Below are 19351 nucleotides of genomic sequence, written 5' to 3' on the forward strand. Positions count from 1 at the left end.
ACATTATGATGATATATCGCTGGGACTCAAAGATAGCTTGACATATGCAAATCAATAAATGTGATACACCATGTGAACAGAATGAAAGATAAAGGTCAGATGGTCATCTCAGCAGATGCTGAAAAAGCATTTAACAAAATACAACATCCTTTCATGGTGAAAGCTTTCAACAAATTGGGTCTAGAAAGACCATATCTCAACTTAATAAAGACTATATATAACAAGCCCAAAGATTACATCATACTCAAAGGTGAAAGTTTAAAAGTTTTCCTATAAGATCAGTAACAAGACGTGGCATCCAGTCTCACCACTCTTATTCAACATGGTACTGGATGTCCTAGCCAGAGCAATTAAGGGGAAAAAAAGATCCAAATCAGAAAGGAAAAAGTAAAACTCATGGTTTGCAGATGATATGACCTTACATAGAGAAAAATCCTAAAGACTTCACCAAAACACTATTAGAACTAATGAACAAATTCAGTAAAGTTGCAGGATACAAAATTAATCTACAGAAATCAGTTGCATTTTTACATACTAATAATGAAATATCTAAAAAAGAAAGAGGGGAAAAAACGCATTTACATTAACATCAGAAATAATAAAATACTTTGGAATAAATTTAAACCAAGGAGGGAAAAGATATGTACACTAAAAGCTGTAAGACTCTGATGAAAGAAACTGAAAGACACAAATAAATGGGAATATATCCCATGTTCATGGTTCAGAACTATTATTGTTAAAATGTCCGTAACACCCAAAGTCATCTACAGATTCAGTGCAATCTCTATCAAATTCCAATGACAAAAATATATATAAAAAATTCCAATGGCATTTTTCACAGAAACAGAACAAAGAACCCTAAAATTTGTATGGAACCATAAAAGACCCCAGAGTAGCCAAAGCAGTCCTGAGAAAGAACAAAGCTGGAGGTACCAAATTCCTGATTTCATATATACTACAAAACTCTAGTAAGTAAAACAGTATGGTACTGTCATAAAAATAGACACACAGACCAATGGAATAGAATTGAGAGCCAACAACAGACCCTTCCATATATGGTGAACTAATATTTGACAGGGGAGCCAAGAACACTCAATGGGTGAAAGATAATCTTTTCAGTAAAAGGTGACAGGAGAATTGAAAAACCACATGCAGAAGAATGCAGTTGTGCCTCTGTCTTACACCACTCACAAAAATTAATCCAAAATGGCTTACAGGCTTAAAAGAACTGAAACCATAAAACTCCTGAAAGAAAACAGGGAATATCTCCTTGATAATGGTCTTAGCAATGAGTTTTTTGGATATGACACCAAAAACAAAGGCAACAAAAGTAAAAATAAGCAAGCGGGACTACATCAAAAATCTTCTGCACAAAAAAGAGACCATCAACAAAATGAAAAGTCAGCCTACAGAAGGGAAGAAAATACTTGCAAATCACGTATCTGATAAGGGGTTAATAACCAAAATATTAAAAAAAAAAAAACCCTCCCACTACTCAATAGCAAAAAAACACGAAACAATCCAATGGGAAAAAAAATTAGCAGAGGACCCAAATAGACATTTTTCCAGGGGCACCTGGGTGGCTCAGATGGTTAAGCGTCTGCCTTCGGCTCAGGTCATGATCCCGGGGTCCTTGGATCAAGCCCCACATGGGGCTCCTGGCTCAGCGGGGAGCCTGCCTCTCCCTCTCCCTCTGCTCCTCCCCCTGCTCATGCTCTCTGTCTGTATCTCTGTGTCTCAAATGAATAAACGAAATCTTTTAAAAAAAAGAGAGAGAATAAAATAGACATTTTTCCAAAGAAGGCATACAAATTGTCAACAGGTACATGAAAAGATGCCTGACACCACTAATCAGGAAAATGTAAATCAAAACCATAATGAGATATCACCTAATACCTCTTAGAATGGCTATTATCAAAAAGATAAGAGATAATAACCATAATTGTGATATTTACATTTTGGGAATTAGAAAAAAAAGAGAGAGAGGAAAAAAAAGAGAGATGGCGAGGATGTGCACTCTTAGTGGGAATGTAAATTGGTGCAGCCACTATGGAAAACAGTATGGAAGCTCCTCAAAAAATTAAAAAGAGACTAAAATTAAAAATATGATCCAGCAAGCCCATGTCTGGGTATATATCCAAAGGAAGTTAAATCACTATCTTGAAGAGTTATCTGCACTCCTATGGTCATTGCAGCATTATTCACAGAAGCCAAGACATGGAAACAACCTAACTGTTTGTCTACAGATGAATGAATAAAGAAAAGGTGGTATATATGTTCAATGGCATATTATTCAGCCATGAGAAAAAAGGAAATCTTGCTATTTGCGACAACATGTATAGAACTCGAGGGCATTACGCTACGTGAAATAAGCCAAACAGAGAAAGACAAATAATAGATGATACCACTTAGTCGTGGAACTAAAAATACTAAACTCATAGAAACAGAGAGTAGAATGATGGTTGTCAGGGGTTGGGGGTGCAGGGAATGGAGAGATGTTAAGGAAAGGTACTTCTGGTCACAGGATGATTAAGTGCTAGGGATCTGATGCACAGCATGGTGATTCCAGTTAACAACATAGTATTATATACTTGAAATTGTGAGGAGAGTAGACCTTAATTGTTCTCACCATAACAAACAAATGGTATTTGAGGGGATGAAGGTGTTCATTAACCCTGCTGAGGTAATCATTTTGCAATATGTAAGTGTATCAAATCAATACACAGTACGTTTTAAACTTACACAGTGTTATATGTCAATTATATCTCAATAAAGCTGGGAAAAGAACCCAAAATAATAAAAAACAAAGGAAACAAAAAAGAACATCAAGTTTATAAAATACTGCACTTTTTTTCCTGTCTTGTCTACATGCAGGTACACACACATACACACATACGTACACACACACACACGCCTCAAATCCCAAGAGGTACAGTGTAGACGTCTACATTGCAGATGCCGGGGGCTCACACTCAAACTGACCCATCTGGCATCCAATCCTGGCTCTTCTATTCGCTAGTTGTGTGACCGTGGACAGATGACTTCAAGATGTGCCTCCATTCTGTCCTTTGTAAAAGGAGAATAATAATAATACCCATCCCCTGGGGTTGTTGTTCAATTTACATATATTTGTTCACTTAAATATGTGCATATGCAGATTTATTTGTTTATATTACATGAAAATATATGTTTATATTTTACTTATGTATATATACTTGTATGTTTGTCTATTTACATATATATATGTAATTAGTAAGCACTCAGTGTTAGATCAGGCTGGAGATTATTTTATTCTGCAAAAGGAAAATGAGTGGACACAGGTGTGAATTTTATCCAAGTGGCATGAGAACTACTACAAAGCAATGCATTGTTACACACAAAATGATGCAGGATAATTTGTATTCAAAGATCCCAGAAGGCGGATTGCTACGTATTCCTTCCATCGGGGAAGGCTGCTTAGCGGAGGTGACAGGTGAGCCAAGGTAGGAGCTATCTGAACCGGTAAAGAGGAAGGAGGAGGGTAATAGCCTGGAGCAAAGCTCACAGCGGGTCAGTCTTTGAGTGGACATGCAGGTGGGGAAGTGGCCTGGTTTTCCTGAGTAGAAAGGCCAAGACATGGAGTTACAGAGAAAAGTAAAGCTGAACAGCAGAAGGGCCACTTGGTGATGTAATGTTCAATGCGAAGTTGGATTTGTCATGTTTGCAACAGAGCCTGTCATCTTTGCCACATGTCTGGTGACAATGTTAGCGATTTTCTTTGCATTGAGCTTTGGTCCTGCTGTGGATATCAGAGCTGACTTCTTGATCAGTTCCATTGAAATTTGTTAGCTTGCCCCCTAACCTGCATGAAAGAAAGAAGTCTGCTTCTGGTCTTTCACCACTGTCCAGCACAGGAACTGGCACACTGTTGGGACCAGTCACTACTAAAGTAAAATTCACCTATTTAGGAATTAAATGACTTAATATATGTAAAGTCTTAGAAGAGTGCGTAGCACAAAAGAAGGTCTACTGTTCTTCTCCCCTCCTGCTCTTCCACTTCATCCCCCTCCTTCTTTATGAGTATGGCAGCATCACCCAGAGTACACATCATAGCCTCAGGGAGTCCTGTCCACTGGGCCAGGGTAGCCAAGTATCACCATGCAGGTTGTGCACTGCACAAAATATTCACAGACACTATGAAGAGAATAGTGTTGTATGGAATTGTTTTATACAGCAGCCCTGCACAGGCAAGCTTTCCATGTCATACCCAACTTGGAAGTTCCTTTCATACTTGAAAATTCTAGAATAACCTCAAAAACCCTTCCCACTGTCACAGCAGAAGGCAGATCAAAGAGTGGACGGTGCAGAAAGAAATCATAACAGTGCAAAAATGAGAGAAGAAATCCCCAAGGTAACTGGCAGCTGCAGCAAGCATTTTTAAGTATAGCAGAAGAAAAGAGTTTGCAAAAAGAAAGAATGGGAAGATCACTACTTTAAACACTTGAACTTAAGTAACTGCAGTTGAAGACAGAGAGAAAGCTTTGCAACTGGTATAAAATACCTGATTCAAGAGTCTAAGAGGTCAGCTTGTATGGAACAGAACAGCACAGGATACAGGACACAAAAGGACTCATGAGTGATGTAGATTCAGGAAAACTTCAGGAAGCAAACTGGGAAGAGCCAGGACTGTTGCTAAGGGACTTACCTATGCTTTCTGAAGGTAAGATCGACTATTAGTATCACCACTTACTATTCTAGTCTCAAAAGTGTGCCTGTGATGTACACATTACATAAAAGAAAACCATTTAGAAACTGTATGTCATTAAAACCATATGGAGGCGGGGCACCTGGGTGGCTCAGTCGTTAAGCGTCTGCCTTCGGCTCAGGTCATGATCCCAGGGTCCTGGGATCGAGCCCCACATCGGGCTCCCCGCTCCGTGGGAAGCCTGCTTCTCCCTTTCCCACTCCCCCTGCTTGTGTCCCCTCTCTCGCTGTGTCTCTCTCTGTCAAATAAATAAATAAAATCTTTAAAAAAAAAAAACCATATGGAGGTTCTAATCTTTCACAAGTCACTTTGTTATCTTTTGTCTTTAAAGGCTGAGTTAAAGCAATCGACTGAGAGGTCGTATCCAAGTAAAAGCCCAGTTAGGATTCTAGTTCATGGCCAGATTGGGCAGAACAAGTAATTTTACAAAGAGGTAAAGGTATGATTGGTTTTTAAGTGTAAGTTAAAATAATACAAACAACGTGAAAGCATCAATTACTATATCGCTCACCTTGCTTGCAAATGACTTCTCACAAATTTGCACATTTCATTATAATGACTTCCAGTTAATAGAAATTCACCAATGTCAAGGTGATCTCTGCCAGAAGCTCAACTGGGCAACATGACAAAGGATGTAAGTAGAATCTCCACCTCTGTGGTTTCAGGGGGAGTGTGAGCAGATGGAAGAGGGGTGGTGCCGGCAAAGGTGACAGGGGAGCTGGGCCGCAATGTCACAGGGGATCCCAGAGGTGGGTGGATTGGCCTCACCATGGTGGTCCCAGGCGGGTCAGCTCTTTCTTTGAGCAAACACACAGAGCATTCCAAAACCTCCAGCAGCAACACTGTGAACCTGGGGATAACAGACTGTCCCTGCTGTGTCTCTGTTACAGCCATGATCACTCTGTCATGTGTGTGACACTGACTGGGGCACCCAGCCACCTCCCTGCTGGACTCGCAGCCCCTGGAGAGTGCAGCCCTGTCTGGCTCACTTTCAGATCTCCCGTGGTGACTAGCCCAGCCCCGGGCGCATCGTGGATGCTTACAGTGCACGGGGCTACAAACATGGCATCCACTAACCTCATCTAATCAACCACCATTCCTCTGTAGCACATACTGGGATTATCTCCGAACCTTAGGAGATGAAGGAACCACTCTCAAATTATACAGCTGATTGGTGACAGACTTTGAGCCAAAACAAACAAACAAAATATCATACTTTTATTTACCACACTACCCTGTCTCTAGATCAGGGTTGGGCAAACGATGACCCACAGGCCAAATCCGGCCTCTGGCGTGTTTCTGTACAGCCCACAAGCTAAGAATATTTTTTATATTTTCACACATTTTTTTTTAGTCAAAGCAAGAATAGTTTGCGACAAATGAAAATTATATAAAATTCAAATTTCAGTGTCCATAAATTAAATTTTATTGGAGTACAGCCACACCCATTCTTTTAGCAATTAATCGCACCTCGGATAAACCTCATTGGCTACGATACTGCCACTGCGCAAAGCTCACACCCATTCTTTATGGCTGTGCCTAGAAGGTCACAGTGGAGTGGCTGTGACAAAGGCCACATGGCCCATGGAACCTGAAATATTTACCGGACAGCCCTTTATGGAAAAAGTATACTCATCCCATCTCTAGATACACAGCTAAGAAGCAGATATGCTTCTGTGCCCAGCTGCGCAGGCAGATTGGCACAAAAGGTCAGAGAAATCAGTGATGAGTATCGGGTCAGCTAGGAAGCACCACCATCCCATCTGAAGGTTGTGCCTACAACCTGGCCACACCTGGAACCAGTGAGGCAGGTACAAAGTGCCTGGCTCAGCTCCGTCTGCTAGCAGAGGAGCTGTTGCTAATGGTCACTCTGAAGGTCAATGAGGATGCTCAATAAACCACTGGTTGATTTGGCCACCTTGCAAGTAATAAGGATATTACGGATGACAGAGCTCTGCAGATGATATGAAAATCGCATTTAGCCTTGAGTCAGCAACCCCCTCTCCTGCTGAGCTTTCCGCAGAGATGCCAACAAGTTGCAGAACTGACAGATTTGAGTATCACCACCCTCTGCTAGGGATGCTAATTGACTACTGACAGAGCCAGGAGGCAAACAGCAGGAAGGAAGAGTGGCAAGCCAGATGCCCACACAATCCTGTACCTGCAGGACAAGAGGGGCCTAGGTGAGCCTTCTCTACGCACAGCCAGGAGAACCCAGCCGAAGCAGCCAGGAAGCGCTAAAAGCAAGAAGCCAGCCCAGGGGCAGGGGGCTCAAGAGAAGGGAAGCCCCTATGTTTGACGGGTCTCCTGCCAGACGGTCAAGGCAAACGACACCCCTGCCCAAGTAGGAGCTGGAACAAAGTGGTCACCACACCAGTTCTTAGGAGCTACCCCATACCAATGGCAGTAGCTGTGCCCTGGGACTTCACAGTCACTCCTCTGCAGGACGGCTACCCTGAAAATGTGCAGTAAGAGGAGGGAGGCAGCAGAAACCACATCCTTAGAGAACAGAGTGTTACAGAAAACAAAGCATAGGCTTTGAGGACAGAATCCCCAGGTTTCCATTTCCTCTCTGACACTACTCCTTCCCACATGATCCTTATCAGGTCACTTAATTTTCCAGATCCTTGGCAAATCCCTTTGTAAAATGAACTAACAGAGTTCATTTATGGGTTATGTATCCTGTGTGAGTCAGTATTAGGTTTATCTGCATATAACCAAAAAAAAAAAAAAAACAACAAACCATCAAACAAATAATAATGATTTAAATGAGGCAGTGATTTATTTATCACATAAAAGAAGTCCAGAATTCAGCAGTTCAAGGTTGCTGTAGCAGGTGCATTGTCATTCATACACAGGCACCATGTATCCTCCTATGATGCACTTAAAACACACTTTCCATCTTGAGGGTGCCTCACTGTACAAAGTGACTGCTGCAGTTCCGGCAATCATGTTTACATTCCAGGCAGCAAGAAGCAGAAAGGGGCAATGGATAAATGGCATCCTTCCTATATGAAACAGCCCATGTTAAGAAGATTTCCCCAAAACCTAATCCAACAACTTCATCTCCATGGATATTCTATCCCATCTTCCTCCTCATTACCCTGAAATAATCAGTCTCTGCCTTCATTCTTCCCTCTAGGCCTGCACTGAGCAATACAACAGGCAGTAGCTACATGCAGCAACAGAGCCCTTCACATGTGGCCAGTTCAAATTCATATGTGCTATTTAAGCATAAAGTAAAATCTACGAGATTGTAAAAAAAAAAAAAAATACAAAAGAAAAAGAATGTGAAGTATCTCATTAACAATTTTCTGTACTGGTTTCATGTTTAAATTATAACGTTTTAGATTTCCTGGGTTAAACTATATTATTAAAGGTAATTTTACCTGTTTCTTTTGGCTTTAAAAATGTGTTTACTAGAACATTTAAAATTCCAAAAGTGGAAAGAATTCTGGAGATAGATGTTGGTAATGTGGCACAATATGAATGTACTTAATACCACCAAACTACACTTAAAAATGGTGAAGTTGGTAAATTTTACATTATCTATATTTCTAATAAGATATGGAAAAATGTATATTTTAATTTAAATTCAATTAGCCAACATATAGCACATCATTAGTTTCAGATGTAGTGTTCAATAATTTATCAGTTGCATGTAACACCCAGTGCTCATCCCATCACGTTGGAAAAAATATGTTTAAAAAATTACATATTTGGCTCGCTTTTCTGGCTCATGTTCTATTTCTATTGGTGGGAACTGCTCTAGGGTAGAAGCTTCTGGAAGGAAGCAACCACATCTCATTGATTTTTTTGTCTTGAGGCTGCGGGGTACCTGTTTGCTAAGTGTTGGTTGGACAAACTCATACATGGGCTAACATATCTTTTTTTTTTTTTTTAAAGATTTTATTTATTTATTTGACAGAGAGCGAGAGAGGGAACATAAGCAGAGAAGTGGGAGAGGGAGAAGCAGGCTTCCCGCGGAGCAGGGAGCCCGATGCGGGGCTCGATCCCAGGACCCTGGGATCATGACCTGAGTCGAAGGCAGACGCTTAAGGACTGAGCCACCCAGGTGCCCCAGGGCACCAGTTAAATTTTATTTTTTATTTTAATTTTTTTTATTTTTTAAGATTTTATTTATTTGACAGAGAGACAGCGAGAGAGGGAACACAAGCAGGGGGAGTGGGAGAGGGAGAAGCAGGCTCCCCGCAGAGCAGGGAGCCCGATGCGGGGCTCGATCCCAGGACCCTGGGATCATGACCTGAGCCCAAGGCAGACGCTTAACGACTGAGCCACCCAGGCGCCCCTGGGCCAACGTATCTGATCACAAGATGGCAAAGGCAGACGAGAGGATGAGGGCCTGGCAGCACCGAAATGTGCCCCGTATGGGGCTTTGAGAAAAGTCTAGGAAGAAACAAGGTGGCCCCTGTTGTGAAAGGGCTGGTACATAGCCCCGTGGACCTTGGTTCAAATCCTAGGAAACTGTTACTAACCAGTGAATGACCCCGACAAATGACCATCACCCTGAGCCTCAGTTTCTTCATCTGCAAACAGGGATGATGAGAGCACCCGCCTCACCATGTTGCAAGGAGAAATAAAGGGATTTGGTTGGCACCGTCCCCGAAGCATAATGAACGATCAATAAAAGTTAGATTTTTTTTTTTAGGAGCTTTTATGGGCCTGTCGTGAAGGAAAAGCAATTTTTTAAAAGTTGCCCGAAGCCAACCCGCATTAAGTCATTTCCCTGCTGAATATTAAAACAATTTTTAAATCTGAGATGACAAAAATAATTTGAGCTAGCAGATGGCGTAGTGCTGTCACCCACTTTGGTGCTTGGGCTTGCATGGATTATACATAAATACCAAACCCTTACCTTACTTGGGAAAGCACCTGACTCCAAGACGTGCTCTGCGGTCTGCGGGGCCACAGCGGCCCCACCCCCTGGGGGCCAGGAGCTGAATCCCCAGGACAGGGTGCACTTTTTAACGCTCCCGTGTCAAATCGCAGCGTCTTAGGACCACATCGGCTTCGCACTGACGCTACACGTCCGTCTGAGGTCAGGGCAGGGCCTTTCCTTCAAGTTACTCCCACTCAAGGACCCAGGCGCGAAAGCACCCAAGGTTGTGGGCGCAAAACACAGGAAACAACGGTTCCCACACACGAGACAGAAACGACACGCCCCTTTGGCGCACTTCCGTTGGCGGACGCGAGTCACGTGTCCGTGCGGAACGTGAAGGGAGCAGGGCAGCGGCCTGAAGAGCGAGGGCAGGGTGAATCCTGCGGCCGGCCTCTGCCGGAGTAGACGGTCTTCCACCGGCAGAGATGTATGCGATGCCCCCGGCGCCCCAAAATCAAATTCTGGGATTCTAACAAAATCCCCCTCCATTTCATATCAACACAAAGCAATGAAATGCAAACTGAAATGATGTACTATTTAAAAAAAATTTTTTTTATTGGGGCGCCTGGGTGGCTCAGTCGTTAAGCGTCTGCCTTCGGCTCAGGTCCTGATCCCAGGGTCCTGGGATCGAGCCCCGCATCGGGCTCCCTGCTCAGCGCGGAGTCTGCTTCTCCCTCTCCATCTGCCCCTATGCACTCGCATGTGCTCTCTCTCATTTAAATAAATAAATAAAATCTTTAAAAATATTAATAGGGGCGCCTGAGTGGCTCAGTCGTTGAGCGTCTGCCTTTGGCTCAGGTCAGGATCCCAGGGTCCTGGGATCGAGCCCCGCATCGGGCTCCCTGCTCAGCGGGAAGCCTGCTTCTCCCTCTCCTTCTCCCCCTGCTTGTGTTTGCTCTCTCGCTGTGTCTCTCTCTGTCGTAAATAAATAATAAAAAAAAAGATGTATTAAGTAATCTCTATGACCAACGTGGGGCTCGAACTCATGGCCGGGAGGTCAAGAGTCACCTGCTCTACTGACTGAGCCAGCCAGGCACCCCTGATGCACTATTTTTAGGACAGCTGAATTACTAAAATGCACAGCATTCAATGTCCTTTTTTTTTTTTTTAAAGATTTTATTTATTTATTTGAGAGAGAGAATGAGAGACAGCACATGAGGGAAGAGGGTCAGAGGGAGAAGCAGACTCCCCGCCGAGCAGGGAGCCCGATGCGGGACTCGATCCCGGGACTCCAGGATCATGACCTGAGCCGAAGGCAGTCGCCCAACCAACTGAGCCACCCACGCGCCCCACATTCAATGTTCTTAAGGTGAAAAGATACGCTGAAACACCACTGGAGTCACCATAAACCACAAGGTGTGTTTTGGAGAGTATCAGAGCAAGAAACAAAAATTCATATCCTCTGGCACATTTGTTCAACTTGTGGGGATTGAGCTGAACGAAACCATTCAAAAGCTATAGGCCCAAAGACATTTGTTTATAATACGAAAAATGTTGCTACTACTAATTAGAATAGCAAGATTATCTATAATTCAAAAAATAGAAATAATTTAAATGTCCTACTATAGAAAACCACTTAAATAGCTTATAGGAACTCATTTGTGGAATATTATTTATGTATTTTCAACAATGCTTATAAAGTCTAACAAACATTCATTTGTGGAATATTATTTATATATTTTCAACGATGCTTATAAAGTCTAACAAACATGGAAATATATTTATGACAGTGTGACATGAAAATCGCAGGGTACAAAATAATACGTAAATAATAATCACAATCATTTAGAAATGGATACAAAACAAAAATGCTGCACATAAATAAGCTAAGATGCTAACGGCATAATAATGAAAAATAAACTTTAAAGTGGAATCTGAGCAAACAAAAATTATCTTCAGTTCAGAGGGGTTCTGGGAAGTGGCTGCTTGGACAGAAGTTACATTTGGAAAATGGTCTCTCCATGAGGGCAGGGGTCTATAATAGTGCAAGCTCACACTAGGTGCTCAAAAACATGTATAAATAAACAGAGTCATAAAGATGACTCAAGAAAAGAGAGAAAAAGCAATAAATGAATGTCAAATTGAAAACATGAAGAGGAAGGGATCATTTTTCTTGAGAACCCTGGCTAGGTCACATTAAGCACTAATAATAGAAATGGTTTTCCAGCCCAGAAAGAACAATCTCCCAGGATCAGTTCTGCGAGGGCAAGAAGGTTCTAGCAGCCATGGAAACTCTTATTTCTTCCTTGATGTCACCACTCAGGGGTCTCCTTTACTGTTACTTCCTTCTCCCCCTGAACCACTCCCTCCTTGGGAGTTACTCTCACACCCCCAGGACTGGTCTAGGAAAAGATATAAGTTGGAACACCTGCTTGTTATAAAAAGAAGGTATTTTTCTTCAATCACAGAAAATATAATAGTGATCTTACCTTCACTCTGTGATCTGCCCTGCTCTTTCAAACATCCTCTGTAAACTCTTATTATTTAATGAAATTCCCAGGAAAGCCTAATTCTAGGTTTCCCTATGGAATACGGACCTTACTTAATTATGCAAGACTGCCATATATGGTTGCACTGGATATGCAGTGCACAACCCAGGAGCTATATTATTTATCAAAAACATCATAGACTTGGGGCGTCTGGGTGGCTCAGTCGTTAACGTCTGCCTTCGGCTCAAATCATGATCCCAGGGTCCTGGGATAGAGCTCTGCAGAGCAGGGAGCCTGCTTCTCCCTCTCCCTCTGGTGCTCCCCCTACATGTGCTCTCTCTCTCTCTCTCTGTCAAATAAATAAAATCTTTTAAAAGAAAATCATAGACTTATTTATTTACTACAATTCTTTAGCCAATGACAGTAAATTGTCTTGTTTTCTAATAAAATCAGTAGATCATGATCACTTTCCAGCAGATGAAAGAAAAATTGTCTTAAGGAGCTTATATTCCCCTAGCTTAGACAAAGTGTTTTGTGGACTATGGTGGCTCTGAAGTCTGCTCAATGAGCACAAACAGTAGTCCCTGCCTTTTCCTCCACAGCCTACCTGCAAAAGGGGTGGCACACTCAAATAGTTCATGGGTCAGACAGGCTACGTAAATAGGTGAAGCAGACCACATGTGTGCATCTTTAGAAAGTACTGGTGGTTAAGAAACTGGAATGGAGAGTAGAGACCTAGGGTAAATGCCTTCAAGTTTAATTTAAAACAGTCATCCTGTAGGCTAAATATAACTCATCTGGTAAACTCATCTGTCCGGTCAACAGTTCACAATTTCTGGTTCTTGGTCAAATCAGTGATGGGAAAAAGGGACAGAAAGCAGCTTGTTGAAATTTAATCTTCCTTATTGCCAGCAGTCAAGCCCACAGAAATTTCAAAATGTTTCCAAGTTAGTGGTTCTCAACAAGGGGTATTTTTCTCCCCCAAGGAACACTGGGCAATGTCTGGAGACATTTGGTTGTCCCAACTGGAGAGGGCGGTGCTGTCGGCATCGAGTGGGGGAGAAGCTAGGGATGCTGTTCAGCCTTCTACGGTGCACAGGATGGCCCCCAACAGAAAATTAATTACCCAGCCTCAAATGTCAATTGTGTCACTGTTGAAAAGCTCTGGTCAAAGTAGTTGTGTGACAATCCAAAATAGAAACAAAAAGACTTTCAGCTTTATATGAAGAGAATCCTTAAATCCTAAGCAGTATCTACAGGTGTGGATGGTAGAAATAAAAAAGGATTAGCCAGCTTCTGGACGTGGCACAGTGAAACGGGTGACTGAGATATTGCCAGAGAACTGCAGACCTTTGTAGGCAAAGGTCTTATAGCTGCTGTTCCAGCTCCTCGTTCTGGGGACCCCTGGAAGCACCACTTTGCTCCTTGTTCACATGTAGGTGTGATGTCCTCTGTCCATGTACAGACTTCAGGGACCATTATCATGTCTGTGACTTGCCAGTAATGTTTCATTAGCACATGAGCCATTGGAAATGTTTTAGCATCTTAAATTCTTTCCTTGGAGAAACACTCATTCATGTTCTATACTCTTGCTGCTGAATATGCACGTTATACCCTATGTCGCTACTTGTTTATCAAGAGGTTGAGTACTATGCTTCAGGTAGACTGTGAAATCTACAAACTGGCCTGAACACCTCCTGCCAATTACTTCGGTAGAAAAATGACTTCTGAATTTCAAACTACCAGAAGCAGATTTTAACTCCATTCTAATACAAGACCCCCACTGACTCCACATCCCGGGAGATCTGACAGTTCTTTAAATGGGCAAACCAACATGCTCTCTCATCCATAATTCCATGATACAGAGTTTCCTTCCCTGAGATGGGTTTAAGAGAGCATACTGCCTCTTCCTATATGGTCCACGACCCCATCAGGATACACTAAAATGTCCTAAGATGACAAGAACCAAATTGATTTGGGGGCATAACCACTTTACCTGGGACCCATGGGGAGTCTCTTAGGAAGAGAAGGTGGGAGAGTAGGGTGAAGCACTTACCTGATAACAAAGTGCTCAAAATATAGAAAATCAATGAAAGGAAATATTATATCCCCAGCACCCAGTATACTGCCTGAATGGCTAAGAGCATCAAACACCAATATTTTTTAATGAATGATAAATGGTATTAATAATGTCTCATTTAAAAACTTCTAATTTAACAGTAAATCTAGAAGTTCTTTTCATAGATATGCAGAGATTTTTAACAGCTGCACAGTATTCCAAATCATAGATAGCTAATGATGGATATTTCTGTTGTTTTCAGTATTTTGTTATTACAATGGGCTAATGTTAATATTTTCTGAAATTTCATTTCTCTCATTTATGACTATATTTATAGATGAAATTATTAGAAGTGAAAGCAAAAGATGGGCCCATTTTAATTTTGAAATACATAGCCAAATTTCTCTCTACATAGGCTGTTATAATTTACACTCCACAGGAATGTATGACAATGCCTATTTCCCCACATTATCACCAACATGGGCATTAACAATTTTTATGAATAAATAAATGTAAATGTTTAGAAAATATTTTAGCATTTTCTTTTGTATTAACCTATTATACAACAGAAGTTTCAAGAGAGCTAAATCATTTGAAAGCACTTGAAAGAATGGGAGAGGAAGCTAGGATGCAAAGAGCAATGCTAAGCACAGACTACCCTATATTAAACGACCTTGTTCTGCTTTTCCAGGAGCTATTGGCCAAATGCAATAAAACCCATATTATAAAGATTCTGAAATCTACTGCTCAGCCAACTCAGATTCCTGCCATTGCTTTTATAATCTTAAGAGGGTATTTCAATGCAGCAGCTCCAAAACTCTTGATCAATGCACCTGGGACGACCAGCACGTGGAATGACTCGGGGGTAAATGACACTGGTGTCCTGGAGAAATGTTTGTAGGTCTTGATACCCCAAATCATATTTAATGGAGTTTTCCATGTATGGTTTTTAAATTTTTATTATGAGTTTTAAATGCACATAAAGTACATAGATTAATATAAAGATTTCCATCATCAAGATTCAAAGCTGATTAGCTTTGAATTTTGTCAGTCTTCATTCATTTCTACTGCCATGTATTTTGTGTTTTCTTGGCTGGACATTTTAAGCGAATCCCAGACATAATGTCATTTCATCCATAAATATTTTAGTAGTATGCAGATATTTTGTGCACATATTCAGCAGGAAACGGGGACCAGAGAATACATTACTGTAATAAATCCTGAGAGTAGGGAGGCAAGGAGCAGCCAGGCTCCAGCTGGGTTCAAGTGAATTTGAGTTTTCCTCCATAAGACAAAAAAATTGAAAAACAGCTGCTAGGAGCTTGGAGTCTTTATTTTTTGCTTCCTTGAGTCATTATCTGAAGCATAACCTCACATATACTCAATAGAATATCAACTTTCATATAGCAAAGGTGCATATACAACTATAACCTAGAGAAATCCAGTTATAGTTGGTAATTGTAACTCTCCTTTCTCAATAATTGATAGACAAGTAGACCAAGAATCACTAAAGATCAATAAACTTGAACTGATATTTAGAGAAAATCCCATCTGACAATAACAACACATACTCTTTTTTAGATGCACATGGAACATTCACTAAGATGGACAAACTCCAACAAATCTGAAACCATTGATATCATATAAAACATGTTCTCAGACCATGAAAGAATTCAACTAGCATACTGAAAGATATATGGAAAATCTCCAAGTGTTTAAAAATTAAACAATATATTTTCAGATAATACATGGATCAAAAAAAAACAAAAACAAAGGGCAAAAAACAAATTATTTTGAACTGTACGGCAAGGCAAACACAACATACCAAAATGTATGGGATGCAGGTAGAACAGTGTGTAAAAAAAAAAAAAGTGCAGCATTAAATGTGTTTATTAGAAAAACAGAAAGTACTCAAATTAACAATCTAAGCATCTACCTTAAGAAGTTAGAGGGAGAAGAGTAATCAGAGAATCAAAATAATCAGAAGGAAGAAAGTAATAAAGACAAGAACAAGAGTCAACAAGATGGAAAATGGGGTGCCAGAATGGCTTAGTCAGTTGAGCTTCCAACTCTTGATTTTGGCTCTGGTTGTGATCTCAGGGTGGTGGGGTTGAGCTCTGGGTCCAGTTCTGTGCTTGGTGGGGAGTCTGCTTGAGACTCTCTCTCTCCCTCTCCCTCTGCCCCTCCCCTGCTCACAGGTGCGCGCTCTCTCGCTCTCTCAAATAGATAAATAAATCCTTTAAAAAAAGAGGGAAAATGAACAAAATAGAGAAAAATGAGTGAAACCAGAAGTTCTTTCACTGGAAGAATGAATAAAATTGATAAGTCTCTAGCTAGACTAATCAAGGGGGAAAAATGACCCATTACCAACATGAGAATGAGAGAAAGGATATCATTGCAGATCGTACCAATACAAAGGAGTATTACAAAGAACATAATGGCAAGTAATTTAACAACCTGAATGAAATGGACAAATGCCATGGAAAACATAAACAATTAAAGCTCATTCAATTAACAGCAGACATATTAAATAGATCTCTACGTATTAAATAAATTGCCTCTGTAGTTAAAAAATCTTCTTGTAAAAAGAACTCAAGGTCCATTTGGCTTCAGCTGTTAATTCTGATGAATCTTTGAGGAAGAAGTGATGCCAAATTCTATACAAAGAGTTCACAAACTAGTTTAGGGAACATGCCCCAATTTTACAAGACTAGTATTAATCTGATATCTGAACCAAATAAAGACATTTTAAAAGAACTACAAAGCAATATCCAAAGAACACTGGCACAAAAACCATTTATGAAATTCTAGCAAATTTTTTATAAAAAGAATCATACATCATGACAATGAGGTTTAACTAAAAAATTCAAGGTCATTGTAACATTCAAAAATCAAATTTACCATATTAACAGGCTGAAAATAAAAATGATATCTTCAACTTCATAGATTCAGAAACACATTTTACAAAACACAATTCAAGATGGACACTGTTAGCAAATTAGGAATAGAATGGACTTTCCTCAGCCTGATGAAGGATGTCTACCCAACAAACCTATAGCTAATGGTGAAAACGGAATGTCTTCATCTCTTACTTGAGATTATGAACAAGGTAAGGATGTCCAGCTCACTTTTCTATGCAACATTGTTCTATAGGTCCTAGCTGGTGTAGCAGGCAAGAAAAAAGAAATAAAAAGCCTACAGATAGGAAAGGAAGAAGTTAAACTGTCTCTCTAATCACAGATGACATAATCATTTATATAGGAAATCCTAGGAGTCTACAAAAGAAACCTACAAGAACTAAGTGACTTAGCAAGATTGCAGGATAGGAAGCTAAAGTACCAAAAAATCAACTGTGTTTCCAAAGCAATGGATAATCAATATATACTAAATTTAGGCTGTTTGATGAGGAGCAGGATATTTGTGTGATTTTAAAGTACTTTTGCCCCAACTTCTTATTAGTCACAATGAATGGGGAAAGCATAGTAACTTTACAGTAAAGAAACTGGAAAATATCTTCACCTGGTGACCAAAATTCCTGTTACCAAAAAGGCAGAGAGACCTCAGTGCTCCCTAATGGGATATCCGTAGAAGGACATGGTGTCACAGTCAGTAAAGTCTAATAAAGTCCTAAAGTGCTCAAATGGCTCATTAATAAAATGATAGTATGTGTATATGTATACACATACACAGATAAATAGATTAATCAAATGTGACAAAATAGTGTAAATTAATGAATCTGTTTAAAGGTTATTCAGAAGTTCCCTGTCGTGTTTACGTAACTCTCTGTAAGCTGGAAATTTTTTTCTGAATAAAAAAGAATGGAGACACTTTCCCATGATTCATACACTCCTAGAAGAAGGTCCACCAGTGTCTTTATTTCTTTTTCTCAATTAGTGACATGTTGATACAGGTTGGCTATCCCATGTTTATGTTAGCATCCCAATTCAAGATGTGAGTTTTCTAGATTCAGTGTCAACCAGTGAAGACTCAAGGGGCAGCTTGGAAGCTGTTGCAAGGACACAGGTCTTGCCTCTTCTTTTTGTCACTTGGGACAATTTCCTTCCTATCTCTGAGCCTCCATGTCTTTGCTTAAAAACGGAAATAAACTAATAATATACCAACCTCACAGGGCTATTGTGAGAATTACAATGAGAGAAAGCACAGATCCATCTCTTTAACAGGCACCTAAATATAGCCAGCACCTGCTTCAAGACCTCCGATGCTTTCACTCTCGTCTGGGATGAGACCAGGATCCACCCACCCCATGCCTCCAACATCTCACCTGATCTGGCTTCTGTTCTCTGATATCACCACCTTCCATGTCCCTGATTTCATCGACACCCCTGTTCTTAGTGCCACTCTTCAGAAACACCCTGCCTTGGGGTCTGTGTGATTCTGTTCCCTGGTCCCAACCACCCTGCCCCACTTAGCCCGGACCCGCACAGGGCTCCTCCCCTCCTGCCTCGCAGACCTCTACTCAAATGTCACTTATCTGTGAGGCTCCCCACCCCAAATTACACAATACAGACGGTACGCACACTCAGTCCTCACTCCTTCTCTGCCTCTGTCCCTGGTTTATTTTTCTTTTCAGCCCTTATCACACACAACTTCACTACAACTGTTCATTTATTTATTGTCTGTGTCCTTCTCTTCAAATGTCAGCCATTTAATTGTAAGGACTTCTACTTACTCGGCACTGTATCTTGAGCACATAAATAAGTGCTTGGCACTGAAGAGACTCTCAATAAATATTTGCCAAATGAATACATGAAGGAACGGGAAGTCAACCTCGCACACATCTAGTGCAAATATAGTCCCTGCTTCACAGATATTACCTTAAGTCCATTTAATTAAAATTTTTTTCTCTGTTGACATCTGTCATTAAGTATCTCCACTGCTTCTAAAATGCAATCAATTTAAATGTACTGGATTTCACAGTGGTCTTTGAGATTACTGGTAGATTATTTGACATGTGACAAAACCAGGCTCGGAGATCACGGAGTCACAAGTCTGAAGAAGTAAAGGAGAAGGGGGGAAAAATATTCCTCGCACAGACGTATTTGAATATTTGATCATTCCTTTCCCAGAGGTGCCACCTAATTATCAATACAGGTCAACTCCACAATAAAGTTGGATTTTCTTTCTTACCCGAGTTACAGATCATTGGCAGCTGTTCAGTCACTTCTAAATATAAAAGAGCAGGCTCCCATTTCAAATGC

At 40.8% G+C, this 19351-nt stretch overlaps 1 protein-coding gene and 1 pseudogene across 1 annotated transcript in view; both read right to left on the reverse strand.

The window, feature by feature from the left end:
- The window catches only part of LOC118026222 (histone-arginine methyltransferase CARM1-like), a 182563-nt gene that overhangs the window by 135235 nt on the left and 27977 nt on the right, over nucleotides 1-19351 (reverse strand). The window lies entirely within an intron of this gene.
- Nucleotides 6091-6259, reverse strand: LOC118026412 (annotated as a pseudogene).

Source organism: Mirounga leonina, unplaced genomic scaffold (assembly GCF_011800145.1).
Source record: "Mirounga leonina isolate KUSES-001 unplaced genomic scaffold, KU_Mleo_1.0 Mir_224, whole genome shotgun sequence".
Classification (NCBI taxonomy): Eukaryota; Metazoa; Chordata; class Mammalia; order Carnivora; family Phocidae; genus Mirounga; species Mirounga leonina.